This window comes from Panthera tigris, chromosome F3 (assembly GCF_018350195.1).
Source record: "Panthera tigris isolate Pti1 chromosome F3, P.tigris_Pti1_mat1.1, whole genome shotgun sequence".
In the NCBI taxonomy this organism is placed as follows: Eukaryota; Metazoa; Chordata; class Mammalia; order Carnivora; family Felidae; genus Panthera; species Panthera tigris.
This window is the reverse complement of record NC_056678.1, coordinates 22,193,882-22,213,581: the sequence shown is the minus strand read 5'-3', so window position 1 is coordinate 22,213,581 and position 19,700 is coordinate 22,193,882. Positions and strand designations below refer to the sequence as shown.

General features: G+C 36.8%; 1 protein-coding gene across 1 annotated transcript in view; it reads left to right on the top strand.

Annotated features, from left to right (window-relative positions):
- Nucleotides 1-16,370, top strand: part of ODR4 (odr-4 GPCR localization factor homolog) — an 80,657-nt gene extending 64,287 nt beyond the window's left edge. Inside the window, exon 16 of the transcript XR_006214166.1 lies at nucleotides 16,315-16,370. The gene's annotated coding sequence lies outside the window, so the exon portion shown is untranslated. The remainder of the gene's footprint in view (nucleotides 1-16,314) is intronic.
- Nucleotides 16,371-19,700: the final 3,330 nt, after the last annotated feature.

Below are 19,700 nucleotides of genomic sequence, written 5' to 3'. Positions count from 1 at the left end.
GAACAAATCACAAAATCTCTCTGTGTTTTAGTTTTCTTATTTGTAAAATTGGAGTAATAATAGTGGCCACTTCAAAAGGCTGTGTGAGTATTAAATGATATGCAATGTATCGTGTAAAATGTGTAATATTTAGTTGTAGGAACTTAATAGATGTTGAGCAAAAGTGATAATTAGTAAATAATTACAAATTTTAAATACTAAAATAAAATATTTAAAATTAATAATAGATGTTGTCAAATCAATATAAATTTGTTTTGGAATCAATGCATTTATGCACTTCTTATGTCTAATTATCTCTCCCACCCAAGAATATCTGTGTGTATGTGTGTGTGTGTGTGTGTGTGTGTACATGTGTGTGTACACAGTCACACATATATTATACATTTATCTCAGAATTGTTTTCTATTCTATTTTATTAACTAAAGTTTATCCTAATACTTTGATTTATGCTAATACTTTGGTTATCTTTATCCTAATACTTTGATATACTTCTAGTAAGGTCTGTTTGCCATAAAACATTTAAGACATTTAAGAATGTGAAACCTGAGGGGAAATTCATTTGGTGAATTACAGGCTAATTCAGGTTGATTAATACAGGTAATACAGGCTAATTAGCCTGAAATACAGACTAATAAAATGTACATGAAAATGCCTGGAAAACAATAGTAAGATTTTCTGAAAAGTGCATAAGTGGAAAATGAGGGGTGGTGATTTAAATTTGATTTTCCATTTTTGTCATAGTGGTTTATATATTTTTTCTTAATTTCGGTTATTTAATGGAGGAGGACTTTGCAGAGATAGTTACAATACTCAGGATTTATGTTGCTGCCTTTAGTCATTCTAGTTGTTAATTTTGGAGTAGGTCAACTTTCACATTGTTTTTTATCGTAATGAAAGTTTTTTTTTTAATAAATCCGCAGAATCATGAATGGATTATAGCACACACTATCCTCAAAATGGCTGTCACAAATAGATGCTGAGCAAATGGTTGACACCAAGCAAACGTTATTTTTCTTTCTCTTACATATAAAACACACACCTTGATGCCATCGAAAACATCCCTTTATCACTTTCACTCTCCCTGGTATCTAAAGTTCATAACAACTTAGATAGAAGAATTGTGATAGAAACTTTAATAAGAGACACTGCAGAGTATATATAATGGTTAGTGGTTCCTATTCTTCTCAAATTGTTTTGAGTCTCATTTTGTTATAAATGAGACTGGACAGGTGGAAGATGTAAGGAGTCTTTTAAACAATTTGTATGTCAGGAATGCATAGCAAATGGCAGTCTTCTATTTGTCAGCCAGTATCATCAGTTACAAATATCCTGGGAAAATATAAGCTTCCAAATTATAACTGAGTTTTTGCTCCTATGAAAGAAAAAGACACTAACCTATTCAAGTTTGCTCTTACTACAAACAGACATTTCCTTAGTTGTTCTGAAGCAAATAGAAATGTTGGAATCTTGCTGGAAATTCAGAGCAGATACCTTGTTTTGAATATCTGTATATCTCGTAACTATACTTACTTTAGCACTTACTGTTACAATTACAGTAGACGCATTATCATGAATGGTTCATATATATTTTGACAACTTCTGTAATTCAAATGCATTTTATAAACATAATATTTACTCAAAAAATTGCCATGATGAGTTAGATGACCTCTAAAATTTTTTCTAGCTTTAATGTTAGGATATATATACGTATAGGATATATATATATAAATGGATGCTATAGTTGAAAGCTATTTTTGAAGTTAATAAAAAAACTCAATGATAAAACAATGGGAAAATTTTACTTCATTTTCATGAGGCAAACTGTAAAGATTATTATTAATCATAATTACCTCCACAATGAGGCAAAATAGAAGAAAATATAATCAATCAAAAGAAAAATTGCACCTAATTTAACAAATATCCACAAACTCCCTGTATTCTTTTCTTTTATTTATTTTTATTTTTTTTAACGTTTATTTCTTTTTGAGACAGAGAGAGACAGAGCATGAACAGGGGAGGGGCAGAGAGAGAGGGAGACACAGAATCCGACACAGGCTCCAGACTCCGAGCTGTCAGCACAGAGCCTGATGCGGGGCTCGAACTCACGGACCATGAGATCATGACCTGAGCCAAAGTCGGCCGCTTAACCGACTGAGCCACCCAGAAGCCCCTATTCTTTTCTTCTTTTCTTTTAAAACATTACTTCTGTGTCATTAAATTTTTGAAGTAACCTTCTGAAACAGCTATTATTATCCCCACTTAAATAGACAACCCCTCCCTGTAAAAACCTCAAAAATGTAATACAAAAAAAAAACAAAAATTAAGAACACACAACTGGTTAAGTGCCTGGTTCTAAGCCTGAGAATGCTTTCTCACTGAGCGTAATACTCCCTTTCACAGCTCAGGAGTCATATCTTTAAATGCAAAGTGCAAGGAATCATCCCTTCTTTCCTTCAATTCTCTCTTCACTCAAAGGGAGGACTGAAGAATTTTAAATTTCAAAATTAATTCGCTATTCATGGTTTTATTTAACTATCTGAAATAACTATCTTTGAGTCTGGAATATCAGACTCAAAATTATGTGTTTATTCTGAATTTACATTAGTGAAGATGAGTAGTGCCAATCTCTTTAAGAGGGAAAGATCCGCAGAATTTGTTTTACAGTTAGATAAGTCATTACTGAATGTTACTTTGAAATATTTTAAAAGAACACCCATGAGCATTAAAATCAGTATTCTTTCCCCCAAGGTAAAATTTTAAAAATTGTATGAAGAAGATTACCTGCAGACTCACAGTTTGATTCTATGTGCCTCGTATCCTTGGTTATGTTCAGTAGATGAGAAGGCCTGTTTACTGAACTCCACTTGAACTTGGACAGGTTTAAGCTCAGATTTAAGATCCCTGAATATTGATGACCCTTGCAGAAATAGCTCTGAACAGGTAATAGGATTAACATAAGAGATTTACAAAGCCTGTTCATTAACAGTAAGGCAAAGACAAACTAAAACAATGAAGAACTTCAAGTTCTGTGGTAAATACAATCTTTGTCCACCTATTTTATGTTATTTGAAGAAAAAAAATTATCTCTTTCCAGCATGGAAATTTCACTCAGAAATTCACTTGCCGTTTTCAGAAAGAAAAAATTAGTTTTTCTGGTCAAGAAATTTTCTTGGTCCAACTGTAAGAACTATCCTTCTTGACAATTGCATTTGGCATGGTCCATTTTCCTCCTAAATTCACCAAACAACTATTTTCTTCTAACTTTTTAGTGCCCTGAAATGCCTTGCATATTAAAATCTTTTATTTTTTATAAATAAAAGATTTATTTTTTTGTTTGTAAAAAAATACTGGAAATGTTTGAATACAGTCTTTGTTATTATTTTTTAAAAAAATTATTTATTTTTGAGAGAGAGAGATATACACAGAGTGTGAGCAGGGGAAGGGCAGAGAGAGGAAGACACAGAATCCAAAGCACGCTCCAGGCTCTGAGCTGTCAGCACAGAACCCAATGCAGGGCTTGAACTCATGAATCATGAGGTCATGACCTCAGCCCAAGTTGAATGCTCAACTGACTGAGCCACCCAGGTGCCCCTTGAATAGTCTTTATAATGTTAATGAGTTCAACCTTTCTATCTTGCCCCTACTTTATTGTATCTTTCCTAGTTCTTGTTTGTTTTATTATGTTGGTCATTTCATTTTCCTTCCATTGGCATTCAAAACAAAGAACTTTCATTCAACAACAACTTCTAGACTGCCTACCCTTTGATAGGGAATGCTCAACAGAAGTGTTTTTGCAGTCTTTGAAAATTAAACTTCTGAAATGAAACTATTGGTTCAAAGCACCTCATAGAATGTATATTCTGTAATCTAAGAGTAGTTACCTTATAGTTTACAGAATGCATTTAATGGGCAAAAGATAGCAATTACATGAATATTTATTTATTACAATAAAATGAGTATGTATTTATTAGTTCCATAAATATGAGCACCTACTTTGTGTAAACCAGCAGTGACTAGGTACTGAGGATACAAAGAAAATTAAACTATATGCCCTATGTCATGGGGATCACAGTTCAGTAAAGGAGATAAGAAAGTAAAAATCACAATGAAATGTTATAATTACTACAAAATTGGGACTATGTAAGAAATATTTTATGACACAAATAGAGTTAGTTTTCAACTTTTTCTGTAAGTTTTTTTTTGGGGGGGTACAAGTGAGCGAGGGGCAGAGAGAGAATCCTATGAGGGGTTAGAGAGAGAGAGAGAGAGAAGTGGGGCTCATGTTTTACCTGAATTGGGGCTTGAGCTCACCCCAGTGTGGGACTCGAACTCACTAACTATGAGATCATGACCTAAGCCAAAGTCAGATGCTTAACGATTGAGCTACCCAGGCACCCTAAAACGTTTTTTGTTTTTGTTTTTTAAAATTCAAGTTAGTTAACATGTAGTGTTAATGACTTCAGGAATAGAATTTAGTAATTCATCACTTACATAACACCCAGTGCTCATCCCAACAAGAGCCCTCCTAATGCCCATTGCCCATTTAGCCCACCCTGCTCACCCAACACCCTCCAGCAACCCTGTTTGTTCTCTGTATTTAAAAGTCTCTTATGGTTTGTCTCCCTCTCTGTTTTTATCTTATTTTTGCTTCCCTTCCCCTATGTTCATCTGTTGTTTTCTTAAATTCCACACATGAGTGAAATCATGATATCTGTCTTTCTCTGACTTATTTTGCTTAGCATAATACTTTCTAGTTCTATCCACGTTGCTGCAAATGGCAAGATTTCATTCTTTTTGATCATCAAGTACTATTCCACTATATATATATATATATATATATATATATATATATATATATATATATATGTATGTATATGTACACACACACACACACACACATACATACACACAAGCACACATATCATTTCTTCTTTATCAATTCATCGGTTGATGGACATTTGGGCTCTTTCCATGCTTTGGCTATTGTCAATAGTGCTGCTATAAATATTGGGGTGCATGTGCCCTTCGAATCAGCATTTTTTCTCTTTTGGGTAAATACCTACTACTGCAATTGCTGGGTTATAGGGTAGTTCTATTTTTAATTTGTTGAGGAACCTCCATACTGTTTACCAGAGTGGCTGCACCAGTTTGCATTCCTACCAGCAGTACAAAGGGTTTCTCTTTCTCCACATCCTCGCCAACATCTGTTGTTGCCTGAGTTGTTAATTTTAGCCATTCTGACAGGTGTGAGGTGGTATCTCATTGTGGTTTTGATTTGTATTTCCCTGATAATGAGATGTTGAGCATCTTTTCATGTGTCTGTTAGCCATATGAATATCTTTTTTTGAAAACTGTCTATTCATGCCTTTTGCCCATTTCTTCACTGGATTATTTGTTTTTTCAGTGTTGGGTTTGATATGTTCTTTATAGATTTTGGATTCTAACTCTTCATCTGATATGTCATTTGCAAATATCTTCTTCTATTCCATCAGTTGCCTTTTAGTTTTGCTGATTATTTCCTTTGCTGTGCAGAAGTTTTGTATCTTGATAAGGTCCCAATAGTTCATTTTTGCTTTTGTTTCCCCTTGCCTCTGGAGATGTGTTGAGTAAGAAGTTGCTGAGGCCAAGGTCAAAGAGGTTGTTGCCCGTTTTCTAGACTAGGATTTCGATGGCTTCCTGTTTTATGGTTAGGTCTTTCATCCATTTTGAGTTTATGTTTGTGTATGGTAAAAGAAAGTGGTCCAGGTTCATTCTTCTCCATGTCACTGTCCAGTTTTCCCAACATCATTTGCTGAAGAGACTCTCTTTTCTCCATTGTATATTCTTTCCTGCTTTGTCAAAGATTAGTTGGCCATACATTTGTGGGTCCATTTCTGGGTTTTCTATTCTGTTCCATTGATCTGAGTGTCCGTTTTTGTGCCAGTACCATACTTTCTTGATACTTACAGCTTTGTAATACAGCTTGAAGTCCGGAATTGTTATGCCTCCAGCACTGGTTTTCTTTTTCAACATTACTTTGGCTATTCAGGGTCTTTTCTGTTTTCACAAAAAGTTTAGAATTGTTTGTTCTAGTTCTGTGAATAATGCTGGCATTATTTTGAAAAGGATTACATTGAATCTGTAGATTGCTTTGGGTAGTATCAACATTTTAACAATATTTGTTCTTCCAATCTATGTGCATGGCATGTTTTCCCATTTTTGTGTCTTTTTCAATTTCTTTCATAAGCTTTCTATAGTTTTCAGTATTTAGATTTTTCACCTCTTTGGTTAGGTTTATTCCTAGGTATTTTATGGTTTTTGGTGCAATTGTAAATGGAATTGATTCCTTGATTTCTCTTTCTGTTGCTTCATTATTGGTGTATAGAAATGTAACCTATTTCTGTACATTGATTTTATATCCTGCAACTTTGATGAATTCATTTATCAGTTATAGCAGTTTTTTGGTGGAGTCTTTTGGGTTTTCCACATAGAGTATCGTGTCATCTGCAAAGAATGAAAGTTTGACTTCCTCCTTGATGATTTGGATGCCTTTTATTTCTTTTTGTTGTCTGATTGCTGACACTAGGACTTCCAACAATATGTCGAATAACTGTGGTGAGAGTGCACATCTATGTCATGTTCTTGACATTAGGGGGAAAACTCTCAGGTTTTCCCCATTGAAGATGATATGAGCTGTGGATCTTTAGTATAGGGCCTTTATAATCTTGAAGTATGTTCTTTTTTCCCTACTTTCTTGAGAGTTTTTATCAAGAAAGGATGCTATATTTTGTCAAATGATTTTACTGCATCTATTGAGAGGATCATGTGCTTCTTATCCTTTCTTTTATTAATGTTATGTATCACATTGATTGATTTGCAGATATTAAACTAGCCCTGCATCCCAGGTAAATATCTCACTTGTTCATGTTGAATAATTCTTTAATGTATTGTTGGATCCGGTTTGCTAGTATCTTGTTGAGAATTTTTGCATCCAAGATCATCAAGGAAGTTGGTCTGTAGTTCTCCTTTTTAGTGGGGTCTTTGTCTGGTTTTGGAATCAAGGTAATGTTGGCCTTGTAGAATAAGTTTGCAAGTTTTCTTTCCATTTCTATTTTTTGGGGCAGCTTCAAAATAATAGGTGTTAACTCTTCTTTAAATGTTTGGGAGAATTCCTCTCTAAAGGCATCCAGCCCTTGACTCTTTTTTGTTGGGAGATTTTTGATTACTGATTCAATTTCTTTACTGGTTATGGGTCTGTTCAAATTTTCTATTTCTTCCTGTTTCAGTTTTGGTAGTTTATATGTTTCTAAGAATTTGTCCATTTCTTCCAGATTGCCCAATTTGTTGGCATATAATTTCTCATAATATTCTCTTATTATTGTTTGTATTTCTGTTGCATTGGTTGTGATCTCTTCTCTTTCATTCATGATTTTAGGTTAGGGGTTTTGTTAATTCTTTCAAGGAACCAGCTCCTGGTTTCACTGATCTGTTCTACTGTTTTGTTTTGTTTTGTTTCATTTCTGTATCATTGATTTCTGCTCTAATCTTTATTATTTCCCCTCTTTTGCTGGTTTTGGGCTTTACATTCTGTTCTTCTTTCAGGTCTTTTAGGTGTAAGGTTAGGTTTTGTATTTGAGACCTTTCTTCTTTCTTTAGGAAGGCCTGGATTGCTATATACTTCCCTTTTATGACTACCTTTGCTGTATCCCAGAGGTTTTAGACTGTCGTGTTTTCATTTGTATTGGCTAAAATGTACTTTTTGATTTCTTGGTTAACCCTTTCATTCTTTAGCAGGATGTTCTTTAATCTCCAAGTCTTCATGGTCTTCCCAAATTTTTTCTTTTGGTTGACTTCGAGTTTCATAGCGTTGTGGTCTGAAAATATGCAAAGTATGAACTCGATCTTTTTGTACTTGTTGAGGGTTGATTTGTGACCCAGTATGTGATCTATTCTGGAGAATGTTCCATGTGCATTCGAGAAGAATGTATAATTTTGCTGCTTTAGGATGAAATGTTCTGAATTTATCTGTTAAGTTCATCCTGGCCAGTGTGTCATTCAAAGCCATTGTTTCCTTGTTGGTATTTTGCTTTCATGATCTGTGCATTGTTGTAAGTGGGGTTGAAATCCCTTACTATTATGGTATTAATATCAATGGGTTTCTTTATGTTTCTGATTAATTTATTTGTATATTTGGGTGCTTTCACATTGGGGCATAAATATTTACAATTGTTAGCTAATCTTGGTAGATAAACCCCTTAATTATAATATAATGCCCTTCTTCATCTCTTGCTACAGTCTTTATTTTAAAATCTAGTTTGTCTGATATAAGTATGGCTACTCCCACTTTCTTTTGATGACCATTAGCATGATAGATGGTTCTACATCCCTTTACTTTCAATCTGCAGGTGTCTTTAGGTCTAAAATGAGTCTCTTGTAAGCAGCATATAGATGGTCTTGTTTTCTTATCCATTCTGATACCTTATGTCTTTTAATTGGAGCATTTAGTCCATTGACATTTAGAGTGAATACTGAAAGATATGAATTTAGTGCCAATGTATTGCTTGTAGAGTTGGTGTTTCTGGTAATGTTCTCTGGTCCTTTCTAGTCTTTGTTGCTTTTTATCATTTTTGTTTTGTTTTGTCTTTTCTCCACTGAAGAATTTCCCTTAAAATTACTTGCAGGATTGGTTTAGTGGTCACGAGCTCCTTTAATCTTTGTTCATTTGGGAAACTCTTTATCTTTCCTCCTATTTTGAATGACAGCCTTCCTAGATAAAGAATTCTTGGCTGCATATTTTTCCAATTCAGCATGTTGAATCTATCCTGTCACTCCTTTCTGGCCTGCCAAATTCCTGTGGATAAGTCCTCTGAGAACTTGATCTCTTTTCCTTTATATGTTAAGGACTTTTTTCCCCCTTGCTGCTTTCATAATTCTTTCCTTGTCTGTGTATTTTGTGAATTTGACTATGATATGCCTTGATGATGGTCAGTTTTTGTTTAATATAATGTGAGTTCTCTGTGCTTCTTGGATTTTGATATCTGTGTCCTTCCCAAGATTAGTAATGTTTACTGCTATAATTTGCTCACATAAATCTTCTGCCCTTTTTCTCTCTTTTCATCTTCTGGGACTCCTATGACTCAGATGTTATTCCTTTTTAGTAAGTCACTGAGTTCTCTAAGTCTTGTATCATGATCTTTTGCCTATGTTTCCTTCTTTTTTTCTGCTTCATTATTCTCCATAATTTTATCCTCTATATCACTGATTCACTGCTCTGCTTCATCCATCCTTGCCATCATGGCATCCATTCAAGATTGTATCTCAGTTATAGCATTTTTAATTTTGGCCTGACTAGATTTTATTTCTTTTATCTCCACAGAAAGGATTCTCTGGCGTCTTCTATGCTTTTTCAACCCCAGCTGGTATTCTTATTATTGTGGTTCTAAATTCTAGTTCAGACATCTTACATATATATGTGTTGGTTAAGTCCCTGGCTGTCATTTCTTCCTATTCTTTATTTTGGGGTGAATTCCTTCATTTTATCATTTTGGAAGAAGAAAAAAAATTATAAAATAAAAAATTAAAGTTAAAAAACTAAGAAGAAAACAAAAAAATCAAATAAAAGAAGCTAGGTCCTAGGTGTTTTTCAGTCTGCATGCTGAAAGAAGCTTGATTCAGTATAGAAAAAAGGGAAAGGAAAGAAAAAATAAAGCTAAAAATTTCTATAGTTAAAAGTTTATATAATAAAATATAATAAAATAAAATGAAATAGAAGAAAACATTTTTAAATAAAATATGTTGTAAAAAAATAAAAATAAAATTTTCCTCTTTCTGTATCCAAGAAACAGAAAGAAAAGAGAGAAAAAAAGAAAACAATTAAAGCAAAACAGAAACAAAGAAAATGCACAAATAAATGAACCAGCAAATAGAATAAAACCTGAATGAAGTTACATCCAGTTTCCTCTAGAACTGAAATTATGAATCACTCTATAGTCTGTACACTAAGCAGGCAGAGTGTTGGTCTTCTGGGGGATGTGCTTGGAGGGCACAGTTGGGCAGGACTTGGTGTAACAGCTTCAGTCTCCACAAGGTGGTGCAGCTTAGCTTACTGGGATGGGTCTGTGTGTACAAGGGAGAGCTAGCATCCTAGTCTCTGGTGCAAGAACTTCGTTCTCTCACTGACCAGCAATCAAGCACCCCTCCTTTGTCTCAGGCCCCTGTCCACTCCCTACCTCTACCCTGTCCATGTCCAAGCTGTTCACCTGCCAGGGGGCACCTCCCTCCAGAGTTTTGTCTCAGATGGGGTTGTGTTCCAAAACCCCACACTTCAGAGACCCCTGTAGCTTGGACCCACACTGACTCTCTGGGGGAGGTTCTCACTGAGCAATACCTGGGTGCCAGCTTGCCCCAGAAAATGTTCATGCGATCAGGCAGTGGCAGAGGTTCAGAGATTAAGGCAAATCATAATACATAGCCACTGCCAGGTGTCCCCACACTGGCATCCTTGTCCCAATCAATACCAGCAAATGTAGATGCTTTCTGGGGTCCGCTGAGACCTTTGCCTATGGGGTAGCTGTATGGCCTCTACCAAATGCTCTCCAAACAGGGGAACTGCTTCTCCCTGTGTGGCACCCCTTGACCCCATGGCCTGCTCCTGGGGATTCACCCTGCTTTCTCACCAGATCACTGCCAGGTACTGAGCTCCAAAACTTCAGACTCTGCACTCTGCTGTTTATAGAATCCTCATGGTATTAAAACCCTCTCCTTTCTCCCTGTCAGTAGTTGGGGGAACAAATTTCTTGTTCAGTCCCTGTGAGTGTTCTTACTCTTTCTCTCTTTCTTTCCAGCCACTTTCAGGGAAAGTGCTGTTCTTGCACAATCCTGATACACAGCATCTCCACTTTTCTTTTTCTCTCTCTGTCCTTTCTGCAAGAAAACAGCTCCCTACCCTCCACAGCTTTTCTCTCCCCAGTTCACCTCTCTGCAACATGACCCGTGGCTCCAGTTATGCAGATTGTTGCATTTATCCTCAGATCAATAGATGCAAAAATACTCAACAAGATATTAGCCAGCCAGATCCAACAATACATTAAAAACATTATTCACCAGGACCAAGTGGGATTTATGCCTGGGATGCATGGCTGGTTCAATATCCACAAAACAATTAACTTGATTCATCACATCGATAAAAGAAAGGACAAGAACCATATGATCCTCTCAATAGATGCAGAGAAAGCATTTGACAAAATACAGCATCCTTTCTTGATAAAAACCCGCAAGAAAGTAGGTATAGAAGGAACATACCTTGAAATCATAAACGCCATATATGAAAGACCCAACGCTAATATGATCCTCAATGGGGAAAAACTGGGAGCTTTCTCCCTAAGGTCAGGAACAAGACAGGGATGTCTACTCTCACCACTGTTATTCAACATCGTATTGGAAGTCTTAGCCTCTGCAATCAGACAACACAAAGAAATAAAAGGCATCCAAATCAGCCAGGAGGAGGTCAAACTTTCACTCTTCGCAGATGACATGATACTCTATATGGAAAACCCAAAAGATTCCACCAAAAAACTGCTAGAATTGATTCATGAATTCAGCAAATTTGCAGGATATAAAATCAATGCACAGAAATCAGTTGCATTCCCGTACACCACCAAGGAAGTGACAGAAAGAGAAATCAAAGAATCGATCCCATTTACAGTTGCACAAAAAACCATAAAATACCTAGGAATAAATCTAACCAAAGAAGTGAAAAATCTATACACTGAAAACTCTAGAAAGCTTATGAAAGAAATTGAAGATGACGCCAAACAATGGAAAAAGATTCCATGCTCCTAGATAGGAAGAACAAATATTGTTAAAATGTCGATACTACCCAAAGCAATCTACTTATTCTATGCAATCCCTATCAAAGTAACATGAGCATTCTTCACAGAGCTAGAACAAATAATCTAAAATTTGTATGGAACCAGAAAAGACCCCCGACTGGCCAAAGTGATCTTGAAAAAGAAAACCAAAGCAGAAGGCATCACAATACCAGACTTCAAGCTATACACAGAGCTGTAACCATCAAAACAGTATGGTACTGGCACAAGAACAGACACTCAGATCAATGGAACAGAATAGAGAACCCAGAAATAGACCCACAAATGTATGGCCAGCTAATCTTTGACAAAGCAGGAAAGAATATCCAATGGAATAAAGACAGTCTCTTCAGCAAGTGGTGCTGGGAAAACTGGACAGCGACATGTAAAAGAATGAACCTGGACCACTTTCTTACACCATACCCAAAAATAAACTCAGAATGGATGAAAGACCTCAATGTAAGACAGGAAGTCATCAAAATCCTCAAGGAGAAAGCAGGCAAAAGCCTCTTTGATCTTGGCCACGGCAACTTCTTACTCAACACCTCTCAGGAGGCAAGAGAAATAAAAGCAAAAATGAACTACTGGGACCTCATCAAAATAAAAACTTCTGCACAGCGAAGGAAACAATCAGCAAAACTAAAAGGCAACTGACAGAATGGGAGAAGATATTTGCAAACGACATATCAGATAAAGGGTTAGTATCCAAAATCTATAAAGAACTTATCAAAATCAACACCCAAAAAACAAATAATCCAGTGAAGAAATGGGCAAAAGACATGAATAGACACTTCTCCAAAGAAGACATCCAGATGACCAACTGACACATGAAAAAATGCTCAATATCCACAGATCAGTTTCCTAGGTGTTCAAAATGGTTTGGTTCTGATCTGGCTGCGTTTCAGGAATGAGACAAGTTCAGTGTCTCTATGCTGCTCTTCCATTTTAACTCCTCCCTCCGACAAGTTTTAATAAAACTTCTTCAGGTTGGCTAAGTCATTTCTGGGTCTATTTGCTTTCTGTACTTGAAAGTTTGATTGGTGTTTTTCCCTTTTAATTTTCCCCATTGTTATTGTTTTTTACCATTGGAAATTTCTTTCCTGCAGGGTGCCTGGGTGATTCATTAAGTTAAGTGTCCGACTTTGGCTCAGGTCATGATCTTACGGGTCGTGAGTTCGAACCTTGCATCTGTATCTGCACTAACAGCTCAGAGACTGGAGCCTGCCTTGGATCTGTGTCTCCCTCTCTCTCTGCCCCTCCCCTGTTCACACTCTGTCTCTCTCTGTCTCTCTCTCTCTCTCTCTCAAAAATAAATAAACAATAAAAATTTTAAAACAAAGGAATTTATTTCCTTCTGTTTTTAGTGGTATGTAAAGGTGGGAAAGTAGACAGATGTGTTCAATTTGCCATCTTTTCCTAGCGCCTTTCATCCTCATGGACAAATTTCTCAACCAACTTTGTCAGAGTAGGGAATTTAACTTATTCTAAGCTTAAAACTAGAAATTTGCAATTAGCAAGAGGACAAATATATAAGAGGCAATTAAGATGAAAACATCTAAGTTCATGAAGTATAAGGTTTAATCATATGTAGCTTTATCTAAAAAATTTAAGTGGATATTTGTGCAATTTTAACAGTGATAGTGTCTAGACAAACTTGAATATTTGTACCTTTTTATTCTAAATTAATTTATCTGTGGAATGCCTACTATATGATAAACACTCTTTTGTGGACACTGTACACATTAGTAAAGAAAACAAAGTTTTTGCATTTAAAACATTGACAGTTTGTGAAGAATCCAGGTTTGGAATTCAGGTTTGATTTAATTCCAGGGCTCACACTATTTGCTAACCAGTAAACTCTCTTGCCTGGGGTAGATTAAAAAGAGGAAAATATGGAATTCTCTTTAAATCCTAAGCAGTCTCCATCAAAGATTTTCTGGTTCCCAGAGCCATCATATATATCTACCTTTCCCATTTTTTTTGAAGATGAGGTTTATTAAAAGAAATAAAAAAAACTAGCATCACACTTAATGGGGAAAAACTGAGAGCTTTTCCCTTAAGGTCAGGCATAAGGTAAGGATGTCCACTCTCACCACTTTTATTCAACATAATAGTGGAAGTTATAGCCACAGCAAAGAGACAACAAAAAGAAATAATAGGCATCCGAATTGGTAAGGAAAAAGTAAAACTTTCACTATTTGCAGATGACATGATAATATATTTAGAAAACCCTAAAGACTCTGCCAAAAAAATACTAGACCTGATAAATGAATTGAGTAGGGTTGAAAGATACAACACCAGTGTACAGAAATCTGTTGCATTTCTACACACTAATAATGAAGTAGCAGAAAGAGAAAGTAAGAAAGCAATCCCATTTACAATTGCACCAAAAACCATAAGATACCTAGGAATAAACCTAACCAAAGAGGTAAAATATCTGTCCTCTGAAAACTATAAAACATTGATGAAGGCAATTGAAAATGACACAAAAAAATGGAAAGACATCCCATTCTCATCGATGGGAAGAACAAAAATTGTGAAAATATCTATACTACCTAAAACAATCTACACATTTAATACAATCTCTATCAAAATGCCTGTAACATTTTTTACAGAGGTAGAACAAACAATTAAAAAAATTATATGAAGCCATAAAAGACCCCAAATAGGCAAAGCAATCTTGACAAAGAAAAACAAAGGTGGACGTATCACAATTCTAGATTTCAAGTTATACTAAACAGCTGTAGTAATCAAAACACTGTGGTGCTGGCACAAAAATAGACACATAGATCAATGGAACATAATAGAAAGCCTAGAAATAAACCCAAATTAAATGGTTGATTAATTTTTGACAATGAAGAAAAGGATATGCAATGGGAAAAAGTCTCTTCAACAAATGGTGTTGGGAAAACTGGACAGCTACATGCAAAAGAATGCAATTGGACAACATTCTTACACCATACACAAAAATAAACTCAAAATGGATTAAGGACCTAAATGTGAGACTTGAACCATAAAAATTCTAGAAGAGAGCACTGGCAGTAGTTTCTCTGACATTGGTTATAGCAACATCTTTCTAGATATGTCTTCTGAGGCAAGGGAAATGAAAGCGAAGATAAATTATTAGGACTACATGAAAATATGGAAGGAAACAATCAACAAAACCAAAGGGAAGCCTATGGAATGGGAGAAAATATTTGCAAATGGTACAAAGAACTTATACAACTCATCGCTCAACACACACACACACACACACACACACACACACACACACAATCCAATTAGAAAATGAGCAGAAGACATCAACAGACATTTATCCAAAGAGAACATAGAGATGGCCAACAACACATGAAAAGATGCTCAACATCACTCATCATCAGGGAAGTACAGATCAGAAAACCATGAGATATCATTTCACACCTGTCAGAATGACTAAAATAAAAAACAGAGACAATTGTTGGTCAGGATGTAGAAAAAAAGAAACGGTTTTACAATGTTGGTGAGAATACAGACTGGTGCAGCAAATGTGGAAAACAGAATGAAGGTGCCTCAAAAAATTAAAAATAGAACTACTCTACAATCCAGTAATTGCATCACTTGGTATTTACCCAAAAGATAAGAAAACATTAATTTGAAGGTATACATGCACATCACAGTGTATTTAAAAAAAACTTCATTGATTTGATTGTAAAATCTCCAAAAAAACACTTTTTGAGATCTTATGGATATACTCTTGTCTCAGAAAAAGACAGCCCAGTGAGAGAGAATGAGAAAAATCTCATTCTGGAAGATTTGTAGTGTAGCCAGCCCTTTACTTATGGTATTTTGTCTTTTTCATCTTATGTTATGGCCTTTAATTGAAAGAAGAAAATATAAATACCATTTGGACCTTGAAGTTTCTTAGTGATCCACCAACATTGCCTGGAGATCATTTTTCATTCTCAACTGAGGATAGCAGTCACTTTCTACAAAAATCTGCATAATGGGAAGTCTTTGTTGCATTCTGTATACATTTCCTATGAAGATCGAAACTTATCTGAGTAAAATTGAAGCATATAGTCAGATATCTTTTTAAAGAGTATATGGTTTTTAAAATAGCCACAACTTAATTTTTTTCATAATAGCTAAAATATTGTTTCTATCACTGATGTTTCAAAGTTCAGTGTAGATTGAATTAACACTATTTAAGGCTTCTGTCATATCAAAGCAACTGGTTACTTTATATTACATATACAATGCCAAAACATTTAGAGGAAATTTAAGTCATAAATAGCACAGAAATTTAAGAAGCAATTTAAGTACATAAACAAGACGGTGAGTCCTTTCACAGTTTTAATGTCTATGATAATATGAGTCTTAGAAGAATTAAAATAGAGGTTGTTTTCACTAAATTTACCTTTTAATTTTTATTAATTCAAGCATCACATAGACAACTCAGTGAATATTTCTCTGTTATTTAAAATCTCAGAATTATTGGGATCCTGGAAGATGGTGGCGTAGGAGGACGCTGGGCTTACTGCGCGTCCTGCTGATCACTTAGATTCCACCTACACCTGCCTAAATAACCCAGAAAACCGCCAGAAGACTAGCAGAATGGAGTCTCCGGAGCCAAGCGCAGATGAGAGGCCCACGGAAGAGGGTAGGAAGGGTGGCGAGGCGGTGCGCGCTCCACGGACTGGCGGGAGGGAGCTGGGGCGGAGGGGCGGCCTGCCGGCCAAGCAGAGCCCCCGAGTCTGGCTGGCGAAAGCTGAGGGGCTGGATGGAGTGTGTTCCGACAGCAAGCGGGACTTGACTTCTGGAAGGTTATAAGCTAACAGCTCTGCTCGGAGAACGGGAAGGCTGGAGGACGACGGGAGGGAGAGTTGTTGAGCCCCGCATGACAGAGCTCAGCTTGGTGGGGAACAAAAGCGCTCGCCAGCGCCATCTTCCTCGCCCATCCCCCAGCCAAAATCCCAAAGGGAACCAGTTCCTGCCAGGGAACTTGCTTGCACCACGCAAACACCCAACGCAGTGCTTCTGCGGATCCATCCCTCCGGCGGGTCTGACTCCCTCCCGGTGCCGCAGGGCCCCTCCCGAAGCAGATCTCCGAAGGAAAAGCGAGCTGAGCCTGCTCCTCCCGCCCCCATGCACCTTGCTGATCCACACCAGCTAATATGCCAGATTCCCAGCACCACAGGCCTGGCAGTGTGCAAGTAGCCCAGACCGGCCACGCCACCCCACAGTGAATGCCGCCCCTAGGAGAGGGGAAGAGAAGGCACACACCAGTCTGACTGTGGCCCCAGTGGTGGGCTGGGGGCAGACATCAGGTCTGACTGTGGCCCCACCCACCAACGCAAGTTATTCAAGACAGCACAGGGGAAGTGCCCCACAGTCCTGCACCACTCCAGGGACTATCTAAAATGACGAAATGGAAGAATTCCCCTCAGAAAAACGTCCAGGAAAGAACAACAGCTAACAAACTGATCAAAATGATTTAAACAATATAACAGAAAGTGAATTTAGAATAATAGTCATAAAATTAATCTCTGGGCTTGAAAACAGTATAAAGGACAGCAGAGAATCTCTTGCTACAGAGATCAAGGGACTAAGGAACAGCCAGGAGGAACTAAAAAATGCTATCAATGAGCTGCAAAATAAAATGGAGACAACTACGGCTCGGATTGAAGAGGCAGAGGAGAGAATAGGTGAACTAGAAGATAAAATTATGGAAAAAGAAGAAGCTGAGAAAAAGAGAGATAAAAAAATCCAGGAGTATGAGGGGAAAATTAGAGAACTAAGTGATGCACTAAAGAGAAATAATATACGCATAATTGGTATTCCAGAGGAGGAAGAGAGAGGGAAAGGTGCTGAAGGTGTACTTGAAGAAATCATAGCTGAGAACTTCCCTGATCTGGGGAAGGAAAAAGGCATTGAAATCCAAGAGGCAGAGAACTCCCTTCAGACATAACTTGAATCGATCTTCTGCATGACATATCATAGTGAAACTGGCAAAATACAAGGATAAAGAGAAAATTCTGGAAGCAGCTAGAGAGAAACGTGCCCTCACATATAAAAGGAGACCTATAAGACTCGTGACCGATCTCTCTACTGAAACTTGGCAGGCCAGAAAGGAATGGCAGGAGATCTTCCATGTGATGAACAGAAAAAAATATGCAGCCGAGAATCCTTTATCCAGCAAGTCTGTCATTTAGAATAGAAGGAGAGATAAAGGTCTTTCCAAACAAACAAAAACTGAAGGAATTCGTCACCACCAAACCAGCCCTACAAGAGATCCTAAGAAGGATCCTGTGAGACAAAGTACCAGAGACATCGCTACAAGCATGAAACCTACAGACATCACAATGACTCTAAACCCATATCTGTCTATAATAACACTGAATGTAAATGGACTAAATGCGCCAACCAAAAGGCACAGGGTATCAGAATGGATAAAAAAAACAAGACCCATCTATTTGCTGTCTACAAGAGACTCATTTTAGACCTGAGGACACCTTCAGATTGAGAGTGAGGGGATGGAGAACTATTTATCATGCTACTGGAAGTCAAAAGAAAGCTGGAGTAGCCATATTTACATCAGACAAACTAGACTTTAAATTAAAGGCTGTAACAAGAGATGAAGAAGCGCATTATATAATAATTACAGGGTCTATCCATCAGGAAGAGCTAACAAATACAGGAGCCCCCAAATATATAAAACAATTACTCACAAACATAAGCAACCTTATTGATAAGAATGTGGTAATTGCAGGGGACTTTAACACTCCACTTACAGAAATGGATAGATCATCTAGACACATGGTCAATAAAGAAACAAGGGCCCTGAATGATACATTGGATCAGATGGACTTGACAGATATATTTAGAACTCTGCATCCCAAAGCAACAGAATATACTTTTTTCTCGAGTGCACATGGAACATTGTCCAAGTAGATCACATACTGGGTCACAAAACAGCCCTTCATAAGTACACAAGAATTGAACTCATACCATGCATACTTTCAGACCACAATGCTATGAAGCTTGAAATCAACCACAGGAAAAAGTCTGGAAAACCTCCAAAAGCATGGAGGTTAAAGAACACCCTACTAAAGAATGAATGGGTCAACCAGGCAATTAGAGAAGAAATTAAAAAATATATGGAAACAAACGAAAATGAAAATACAACAATCCAAACGCTTTGGGATGCAGCGAAGGCAGTCTTGAGAGGAAAATACATTGCAATCCAGGCCTATCTCAAGAAACAAGAAAAATCCCAAATACAAAAATCTAACAGCACACCTAAAGGAAATAGAAGCAGAGCAACAAAGACACCCGAAACCCAGCAGAAGAAGAGAAATAATAAAGATCAGAGCAGAAATAAACAATATAGAATCTAAAAAAACTGTAGAGCAGATCAATGAGACCAAGAGTTGGTTTTTTGAAAAAATGAACAAAATTGATAAACCTCTAGCCAGGCTTCTTAAAAATAAAAGGGAGATGACCCAAATAGATAAAATCATGAATGAAAATGGAATTATTACAACTAATCCCTCAGAGATACAAGCAATTATCAGGGAATACTATGAAAAATTATATGCCAACAAACTGGACTACTTGGAAGAAATGGACAAATTCCTAAACACCCACACGCTTCCAAAACTCAATCAGGAGGAAATAGAAAGCTTGAACAGACCCATAACCAGGGAAGAAATTGAATCAGTCATCAAAAATCTCCCAACAAATAAGCGTCCAGGACCAGATGGCTTCCCAGGGGAGTTCTACCAGATGTTTAAAACAGAGATAATACCTATCCTTCTCAAGCTATTCCAAGAAACAGAAAGGGAAGGAAAACTTCCAGACTCATTCTATGAAGCC